This window comes from Balaenoptera ricei, chromosome 4 (assembly GCF_028023285.1).
Source record: "Balaenoptera ricei isolate mBalRic1 chromosome 4, mBalRic1.hap2, whole genome shotgun sequence".
In the NCBI taxonomy this organism is placed as follows: Eukaryota; Metazoa; Chordata; class Mammalia; order Artiodactyla; family Balaenopteridae; genus Balaenoptera; species Balaenoptera ricei.
Window position 1 is genome coordinate 157,783,282 of NC_082642.1, and position 10,299 is coordinate 157,793,580.

General features: G+C 51.7%; 3 pseudogenes; 2 read left to right on the forward strand and 1 right to left on the reverse strand.

Annotated features, from left to right (window-relative positions):
* Nucleotides 1-3,673: 3,673 nt before the first annotated feature.
* LOC132365576 (keratin-associated protein 10-3-like) lies at nt 3,674-4,272 on the forward strand (annotated as a pseudogene).
* A 2,960-nt stretch (nt 4,273-7,232) lies between these two features.
* On the forward strand, nt 7,233-7,611 carry LOC132365578 (non-histone chromosomal protein HMG-14-like; annotated as a pseudogene).
* A 182-nt stretch (nt 7,612-7,793) lies between these two features.
* LOC132365577 (large ribosomal subunit protein eL42-like) lies at nt 7,794-8,158 on the reverse strand (annotated as a pseudogene).
* Between the last annotated feature and the right edge of the window lie 2,141 nt (nt 8,159-10,299).

Sequence of the window (10,299 nt, forward strand, 5' to 3'; positions counted from 1 at the left end):
GCCAAAAATCAGGGAAGAAAAAGACCAACACGTCAATATTTTAAGTGGGCTGGAGATATGAACAGCACCTCACAGAAAATGAAATGCAAATGGGCTTGGAAAAGATGCTCAAACTCATATTAAGAGAAAGGTAATATTTTAAAAACCACAAAAGATACTATTTCCTAGCTATCGGAATGACAAAAAGTCAAAAGCTTGATGACACATGCAGTTGGAAAAACTGTACAAAATAGGCATTCTCACACACTGCTTGTGGGAGTGCAAAATGGAACTACCCAATACAGAGGGCAATTTGACAGGGTCTACCAAAATTTCATGTTGATCCAGTGATAAACAATAAATAATAAAATGCTAGAAATGTATCCCAAAGATACACTGGCAAAATTAGTAAATGATATCTATTCATTGTGGTGTTACTCAGAATAGCAAAATACAGGAGGAAAAACAATTGTCCATCAATAAACTGTGTTCCTTTCATATATGGAGTGCTATGCAGCTGTAAAGAGGAGTAAGGAAGGTCTTGAAACCCTGCTACAGAGTGTTCTCCAGGACGTATCAGTAAGGGAAAAGTCAAAGTGCAGAGCAGGGTGTATAACATGCTACCTTTTTGTAAGAAAGGAGAATAAACAAACACAGATTTTTGATTACATTTTTTTTTTTTAATTTATTTATTTATTTTGGCTGTGTTGGGTCTTCGTTTCTGTGCGAGGGCTTTCTCTAGTTGCGGCAAGTGGGGGCCACTCTTCATCGCGGTGCGTGGGCCTCTCACTGTTGCGGCCTCTCTTGTTGCGGAGCACAGGCTCCAGACGCGCAGGCTCAGTAATTGTGGCTCACGGGCCCAGTTGCTCCGCGGCATGTGGGATCTTCCCAGACCAGGGCTCGAACCCGTGTCCCCTGCATTGGCAGGCAGATTCTCAACCACTGCACCACCAGGGAAGCCCTACATTTTTTAAAAAATGGAAAAATAAATCAAAACTCAATAAACCATTACCCATAGGGGGAATTAAAAAAACAGGTGGAAGGGACTGGAATGAAAGCCAGACCTCTGTGAAGGCATCTTGCGGGGTGTTACTGAAGGTGGTTCCTAGAACACAGATTCCCACGGGGAACGTGATGGGCAGCCAATCAACTTAGCGGCAGCAATTGTGCTGGAGCCGTCTGGAGCTGACTTGTACCAAGTTGCAAGAGGCAAGTATTAAATATTCAGGAATTTTGCAAGCTGGTTGTTAAACTACTGGTAACTTTGTACCGGACGTGATCAAGGTGTGCCTGTCCGAGGACTGGCTCAAATCCGGGAGCTGGGAGAAGGACCAAACTTTCTATTGGGGTGATTGTCCTCCCCTTCCTGGTCAACCAGCTTAGATTTCTGTTATTTGGGGGGCGGGGGGTATTTTGTTTTGTTTTAACAGGATTTTGAAGAGTAGGTGAGTGATATGTTGGGAAACTAGCCTTCCAAAAAAAGGTCGTGATTTGCAGTGTTTTCCAATTTCCTTGATGGAAATGCTCCCACCCCAGAAAGAAGAATCTTTCGATCAAGACAAGTGCATGTAGTAATAATTATCCCAGTTCTTCCCCGCCGCCAGCATTTGCTCATGCAGCAATACTGGGGAAGGGGAAGGATGGTTGAGCGCAGAGTTCACTCCTGAAACAGCATTATGGGCTGTCGACATGAGACAGAGGGAAGGGAGGTCCTTAGTGGAGTCCTGGCAACATCCAGCTCAGAGCGGGTCCGCTGGGCCCACAAACCAACCCATCGGTCATTCCTGTGTCCCTGGAGGTGTAATTGGAATGGATGTCCTCGGTGTTTAAAACAACTCCAACATTCATTTCCAAGCTTTGGAAGGAATTATCATATTAAGAAAGGTAAGCCTCTGAAATTGCTTTCCCCTACCCTCCCCCACCCCAAGTCAGGATAGTGATTCAAAATCAGCATTGCAACCTGGGAGGAGTGGCAGAAATTAGTGCTGCTTTAAAGACTAAAGGATGTGGGAGCGGTTCCCGTAATATCTCCATTCGCCAGTCGAGACCCTGCAAAAACCAGTCGGATCCTGGGAAATGACAGTGGACAACTGCAAGTTCAACCAGGGCGTAGCCCCAGTTGCAGCTCCTGTGACAGATGTGCTATGTTTGCTGGAGCAGCTTAACCGAGCATTCAACTGATGGATTTCATAAAATTTAAATAAATTGGATAAATTGGATTTCATAAAAATTTTAAAAGTCTATGGGACTTCCCTGGTGGTCCAGTGGTTAGGACTCCACGCGTCCAATGCAGGGGGTGTGGGTTCGAGCCCTGTTCAGGGAACTAAGATCTCACCTGCCGCGGGGCACAGCCAAAACATATCGGGCTGGCCAAAAAGTTCGTACGGGTTTTGCTATATACCATCTTACAGAAAAACCTGAACAAACTTGTTGGCCAACCCAATAAATAAAGAAATTTTAAAAATACTAATAATAAAAAGTCTATGTATCAAAGGACACTATCAAGAGAGTGAAAAGACAGCCCATAGAATGAGGGGAAATATCTGCAAATCATAATTCTGATAAGGTCCTAGTAACCAGAATACATTAAAAACTCCTATAACTCGACAACAGAAAGACAAACAATCCAATTTAAAATGGGCAAAGCACTTTGACTGACAATTCTCGAAAGAGGATATACCAACAAGCACGAGAAAGGAAGCCCAGTATCACTGGTCATTAGGGAAATGCAAATCAAAACCACAAGGAGATGCCACCTCATGTCCACTAGGGGGGCTATAATTTAAAACAAACGAATAACAAACAAACAGAAAAGAAATATCAAAGAGCATGTGAAGAAATTGGAATCCTTGTACATTACCAGTAGAAATGTAAAATGGTACAGCTGCTATGGAAAATAGTCTAGCAGTTCCTCAAAAGTTTAACACAGCATTACCATATAACCCATCAAATCTACTTCTGTTTTATTTGTAAAGACTTTTAAATTTTATATTGCAAGTATTTTCTGGTGGTTCAATATCTTCACTTTGTATACCAAAAAGATTCCTTTTGGGTTCTGATTGAACTTACATCAGCGATGGATCCATCCAGGGAGAGTGGAGATTCTACAGCCTCCAGTTTCTTGCCCACAACTCTCTCGGGTCCCAGTGGACACAGGGTGCGTGTGTTCTTCGGTAATGTTTACTATTTTGTTCACTACTTAATTTCCTAACATTCCTCTTAGGCGCTTTATAGTTTGGGCTGCAGTAGTGCTGGGCATCTTTCCCTGTCGTGTTCTCACACTGGCAGAGCTGGTGTGAGGGAGGGGTTGCCAGCGGCTGGGAGTTTATCTCCCGCCCAGCCGGTACCTGGATGTGACTTAAGAACCGTGGCAGTCACTCAGCAGAAACTTGCGTCGTATATTCCCTACAAGTTTTCTGGAGCCAAAGAACAGATGGGAAAACAGATTCTTGCAACATACTCACAAGTTTAATGAGTAAAAGCTGATTGTAGAAAACACAGCAGCCCTAATGAGGGTCTCGTGCAACCAGCTCCAAACATCAACAAGGAAGGGCAGGCGTGGGAGCCTCCTGCTGGGGCCACGTGCACACGCTGGGGTGGGGGGTATAAAGGCGGACATCCCCAGCACCTCACACACACTCACACTCCTCACACCCACACTCACACCCTCCTCCAGCCCCCTGCCGCCCCCACCATGGCCGCGCCCACCCCGTCCGTCTGCTCCAGCACCCTGAGCTACGGCAGCGGCTCTGCCTGCCCGGTTCCTGCATCGGCTCCTGCTGGCAGGTGGACAACTGCCCAGAGAGCTGCTGCGAGCACCCCTGCTGCGCCCCCAGCTGCTGTGCCCCGGCCCCCGCCTGACCCTCGTCTGCGCCCCAGTGAGCTGTGTGTCCAGCCCCTGCTGCCCACCAGCCTGCACCAGCCCCTGCACGGCCCCGTGCTGCCAGCAGTCTAGCTGCCAGCCCTCCTGCTGCACCTGCTCCCCCTGCCAGCAGGCCTGCTGTGTGCCCGTCTGTTGCACACCTGTCTGCTGCACACCTGTGTGCTGCAAGCCCGTGTACTGTGATGCCACCCCCTGCTCAGCCCCCTCGTGCTGCCAGCCCACCCCCCGCCCCTCGTCCTGCTGCAGACCCTCCTCCTCCGCGTCCCTCCTCTGCCGCCCCGCCTGCTGTGACCACCTCCTCCTGCCAGCCCAGCTGCTGCCGCCCGGCCTCCTCCGTGTCCCTGCTCTGCCGCCCCGTGTGCTCCCGCCCCACCTGCTGCGTCCCCAGCTCGGGCACGTCCTGCTGCTGACCGGCTGGATCGTCTGCCCCCCACAAGCTGCTGTCTCTCGGGAGCCCCTGGAGCCCCTCTGCTGGCGCCGGGACCTCCCCTCTCCCCGTCGGTTGACACTCAGTGGCTGCCCAGAGGGAAGCCCCAGAGGGGGTCCTCCTCAAAGACATAGTCTCGAATCCGAGTTCAAGCAGCTGAGAGACCACAGGATCTGAAAGCGGGTGCCATCTGCACGCTCTGTGTCCCTTCCTACCCCAGGGCCCACCCTCCCTACCCCAGGGCCCACCCTCCCCAAAGCCGGCAAGGGGGACGGGCGTGGGGGCAGAAGGCTCGGACGCTGAGCGGGCCCTGGGCTCCTCCCATGCCCACCCCGCTGCCTGTGCAGGTTAAAGGTGCGTGGGGAGCAGCAGAAACCCTGCTGGGTCGGGATCTGAGAGTCCAGGACGAGCACCGTTGCAGGGAGGTGCCCACCCAGAGGAGGGCTGCCTGCATGCTGTCTGCATACGAGCTCCTGTGGGCCCCGAGGGCGGTGCAGGGTCGGTTCAGACATCACTCGTTCTGCTCAAGATTTCAAGGCCTGAGTGAGGAGGCACAGAACAAAAAAAGACACCTTGTGAACAAACCCTCAGGACAGTAGGAGGATGAGCCTGCAGTCTCAGTGGACCACCAGCACTAGAGTCAAGTGGGCAGCAGTCAGACTGATGACGTCAGCATCCGGCACCCTACTTATCCCCCAGTCACGGACAGGCTGATGAGGTCCGTAGGAGCAGAACAGTGGAGGCCAGGCAGGAGGGACCAGGAACTGAAGGTGCCTCCCGGGGGGTCCTGCACCCACCCCAGCTCAGCTCCATCCAGGGAAGAGGGGACAGAGCAAAACGCGAAGAGGACCTTTAAACAGGAAATGGCCAGATTGCAAACCTGCCTCAGCTCTTAAATCTCTTGCCCGAGTTTATTCAAGACCTGTACCCTTTACCTGCTCATTCAAGTTTTAAGAAAATATAACCATCTCCATATGGACCATGGACAAAGGCCTTGATGGACTCTGCATAACACAAAGAGTTAAAAACACATAGAGAAGGTTCCACTTCACCCCAACCCAAGAAAAGTGAGGTACAGGCACGTTGACACACGCGGAAACCAGAACCTACAACCCACAGGGACACCAAATCGTCCATCAGAAGTTTGAGCAGGGCGTCTTTGGGGTTCCTGACAGGACAGCAGTGTCACCACGGACAACACAAGCAGGCACACGTGGCCGCACGTGCACCAAGTGACACCAAGCAGAAAGCAGGCTGACTGCTGGCGCTGTGGGTGTCCACGCCGGTCAGGCCACAGCGCAGACGCGGAAGGAGAGAATCAGTTAGGGACATCCAGGTCTCTACTTTGGAGAGCTTCTTTAGAACATGTTTGTAACAAAACGACATTTCTAAATCCTCTGAGAGCCTCCAGATCTCAGGCGCACACCTCTGTCACCGTGACACATCTATCATCCATGCGACTAAGACACGGACAGTCACCACCCTCAAAGGCATCCCATGAAACAAGAGCAACCCGCGAAGCCTTGCTCCCCTGCCTGGTGGACAGCGCAGGTGACACCCTGGGGGTGTCCGGGAGGGTGTTGAAAAGGCCAGGAGGTGACATGAAATGGGCTGGCTTGGATACAGGTGAAAATAAACAGGCCTGGCAGGGAGGTTTGGTTTGAAAGCAAAGATGGTGAGAAAGTGCCGGAGTAGTGGGTGCTCTAAGAATTCCTTCTGCACTTCACACCCTCATGATCATGTGACATCACAGTGATGGAAGTTTCTAGATATGTGCCTTCCAACAAGAAGAATGCCCTGGTGGCACTCCTTGGACTATTTCTTGGTTCCCAAAGAGCTCGCCGCTGGCACCCTGCTGTGACAACAGCTTCCTTGTCTTGGGGATGGTGCCTTCTCTGGGCATCCCCTCAACCCCCTCCCCAGGGTGGCCCCAGTGCCCTTGCACTCGAGGGGCCCACGTTCACACCACAGGGGCTGAGCCGGCCCTTTCTGGGCCATCCCACACGCAGGCCTGCACCTTCCTCCCATAATCGTCGTGATTCCGGACGCGAGTGGGGCCTTTGTGCACAGTGAACTCGTCAAGTGTCAAGTGAGGCGGGATCCTCAAATTGGACTCTCCTGGTTCCTGAGGAACCAAGAGGTCAGATGCCACAGGACAAGGAGAACGGCGGCACGGCCACGCGGGTGCAAGAAGGAGGGGCCGGACTCGTCTTGCAGCTTTTTTTTTTTTTTTTTTTAATTTTTAGTTATTTATTTATTTATTTATTTATTTATTTATGGCTGTGTTGGGTCTTCGTTTCTGTGCAAGGGCTTTCTCTAGTTGTGGCAAGTGGGGGCCACTCTTCATCGTGGTGCGCGGGCCTCTCATTATCGCGGCCTCTCTTGTTGCAGAGCACAGACCATCTTGCAGCTTTGAGCTGCCCCTCTGGTGGGTTGAATTGTGTCCCCCCACCAAAGATATGCTGAAGTCCTAACTCCCAATACCTCTGAATGTGACCTTAGTTGGAAATGATGTCCTTACAGATGTGATCGTGTTAAAATGAGGCCAGTGGGCTGCACCCTAATCCAAAGACATATGACGGTGTCTTTATCAGAAAAAAAAAAAAAAAAGGAAACTCTGGACACAGAGGCATGAGCAGAGGGAAGATGTTGTGAAGATGAAGGCAGAGATCGGGGTGATGCCTGTACGAGCCGAGGAGCCCCAGAGACGCCAGCAAACAAACGCCAGGAGCCGGAAGAGGGGATGGATTCTCGCTCGACGCCCTGGGAAGGGACCAGCCCTGCCCACACCCTGATCTCCAATTCAGGCCTCCACACCGGGAGACCATACGTGTGTGCTGTTTAAGACAGTACCCTGGCAGCGGCCAGGCGGCCCAGCTTTGCAAAGGCTCCCCCTGCACCACAGCCCGCAGGCACCCGGCTCGCGCTGGCCCTGCAGCCATGATGCCCAAGAGGAAGGTCAGCTCCCCTGAGGCCGTGGTGAAGGAGGAGCCCAAAGGAGACCGGCGAGGCTGTCAGCTAAACCGGCTCCTGCAAAAGTGGAGACGAAGTCAAAAAAGGTGGCAGGAAAGAATGTATCTTCAGACAAAAAAAGTGCAAACAAAAGGGGAAAGGGGAGCAAAGGGAAAACAGGCTGAAGTGGCTAACGAAGAGACTAAAGAAGACGTACCTGCAGAAAACGGAGAAACTAAAAACGAGGACAGCCTGACCTCTGATGAAGCAGGAGAGAAAGAAGCCAAGTCTGATTAATATCACACACCTGGTCCTATCAGTGGTCCCTGTTTCCCTTCTTGTACAATCCAGAGGAATATTTTTATCAACTATTTTGCAAATGCAAGTTTTTTAGTAGCTCTAGAAACATTTTTTAAAAGGAGGGAATCCTACCTCATCCCACTTTTTTTAAGTGTAAATGCCTTTTTTTTTTTTTTTTAGTTTCCCAAGGAAATTTTATGGATGGCACTAGTTTATTTCCCTTCCAAAAAAACCAACTGAAGTTAAATGAAGTAAACAGTCTCAAATTTGTATTGTCTTCATAATAAAACAAAATATGAAGCTGAGAACTGGATCACTTGGCCCTTTCTCTTCTTATCTCTTCCCAGTTCAGAATGCCTGCATCTCTCAAGAGCCAGCATTCTCTTAGATCTGCAGTTGGGCTCAACGCATTCAAGCCTCAGCACAATCTTCTTTGTAGTTTTAGCCTTTTTCCAGAAAATCGGCTTAGTCTGCCCACCATAGCCACTCTGCTTCCTGTCAGAACGCCGCTGTCACTGGGCATACAGAGAATCCTTGCCCTTGTACTGTGTCTCTTTGTGAGGCTGGTGCTTGCCACTCTTACAGAAAGTCCGGTGGGTTTTAGGAGTGTTCACCATGTTTGAGAGAGCGCTGTCGGCACGGAAGGAAGGTAAATGTCTTTTTTTAAGAGGTGAAATCACTTGCTGTTTATTTTTTGGTACAATGAGAAAATAGTGGGATATTGAATATGGGAGGTTTTGATTGTCTTGGGTGTCAGCTTAACATTCCACAGATGGGGGATAGCTTTTATATCCTATAATACAAAGCATACTACATGGCAATTTGGAGTCAGTTCCGCATTTAATGTCTTGAACACTCTAAATTACTTCTCTTCCCACGTTGTTTTTGGTAGAATTGTTTCCTAAAGCAAACCACTCACCCCTTGATCTTGGCTTTCCTGGGCAGAATTTTGTGCACTCTGTAACAACTTTGGTCGTGGTAGTCCAGTTCTTCTAGTAACTTTGTTAATGTGCTGTGAACGATTGACAATTTGAGCATGTAGTGTATGTGATGTTAAATTGTGAAATAGTGGGACTTACGATGTAACAGCATATCAATATTTGAAGATATTGGTACTTGGTATCCTGTCAAGGAAAATTGCCTCCAAATTTTAAGCTGGAAAGTCACTCGAATAACTGTTCAGAAAAGAATCACAACTACATGATTTTTTAGATTTTTGGTACGTACGTTAAGAATTGTGTACAAATTGAAATGTCTGTGTACTGATCCTCAAAACAACCAGCAAAATCCAAATACTTTGCAGCCCTGGACGTTACCCCAGCCTCTCCCCAACTCCAGCCCCCTAGAGAGGGTGGAGAAGCCAGGAGGGGGTCTGTGTGTCAGGGGTCCAGGCCCGTGCCTGCCGAGGTCAAGAGCCATCCCTGGAGAAAGCTGTGCCATGTCCCCCGCTCCTGAGGAGGAGGGACTGGGGCAGTTATGTCCTCTGCAGGCAAAGGAGGGGCTCCCAGGGGGTCACCGGGAGTGTGACAGAGTGCCCTGCAGGGTGGCCCAGCACTGCCCGGTGCCAAGGTGCCCAGAACCTGAGCTGGATGCTCGGGGCAGGGTGGCCTGAGAGTCCCCACACGCGGGAGAGAGGACAGGGCCGACTCAGGCCAGGGGAGAGAGCCTGGAGTGGGACAGACCTGGGCAGAAACAGCATCAGCTGCAGCGAGCGCCAGAGAAGGGCAAGGACCAGCTGGAGGGGCTTCCTCCCGCGGCTGGGGGCTGAGGGTCCTACCGCCCAGCAGGAAGGGCCCCCGAGGAAGAATGGGCTCCAAGACCGCACAGCAGGGCGAGGGGAGCCGGCTCCGCAGCCCCGAGTGGCTCCCCTCCTTCCCTTCGTTCCCCAACCTCTGCCCACGGCACTGATGGTCACGGTGCAGCTGGCAGGACCACGGAGGGAGGGTGGAAGTCCGAGGCTGTGCCGTCAAGAAGCTGGACTGTCCTGCGGCTGCCCTAACAAGTGCCAGGGACACGTGGCTGAGACAACACAAAGTGTCACCTCACAGCTGTGGAGGCCAAATCGGGAGTGAGTCTCACGGGCCACGGTCACGATGTGGGCTGCCCGCTTCTCGCCGGAGGCTCCGGGCAGAATCTGATCCTCGTGTCTTTCAGCCGGAGGCACCGCATCCTCGGCTCGTGACCTAGCGTCTGGCTTCCCTCTTCCCGCGGCCTCCCCTTCTGTGGCCGAGTCTCCCCGGCCCCTCTCCCAAGTCCCACCCGGATGACTCAGGACCATCCCTGATCACGATTACTTTGCTCCCGTCGGCAAAATCGCATTGCCGTGTGAGGGGACGCGTCACAGTTCTGGGGGCGGGCCGTGGGCATCTCTGGGGGACCATGGAAGGTCCCCACGAGGCTCTTTCCCCCCCATCGGGAGGCGGGGGAGCCCTGCTTGCCAGTGGAGCATCTCGTTTCCATTTAGACTCGGGGTGGGGGGACGCGGGGCACCATGTATCAGTTGCGGAGCAGAAGACCTTTTCACCTAAACGGGGTCAGTTCAGGAAGTTAGTGACTTGCCCTCAATCCACCCAGAGCAGGGTGAGGACTGACCTTGTGAGTTCGGGGGACAGAGTGGGGTTCCTCGGGCTGAGCGCTGGGAGCTCGCCCCTAGGCTGAGAGCCGCCTTCCCATGCTTGGTCACCCAGGGCAGGGCAGGAGGGCTGGCAGGAGGGGGCCACACACACAATGGGCTTGCAGCTCACGGGCACACACACAG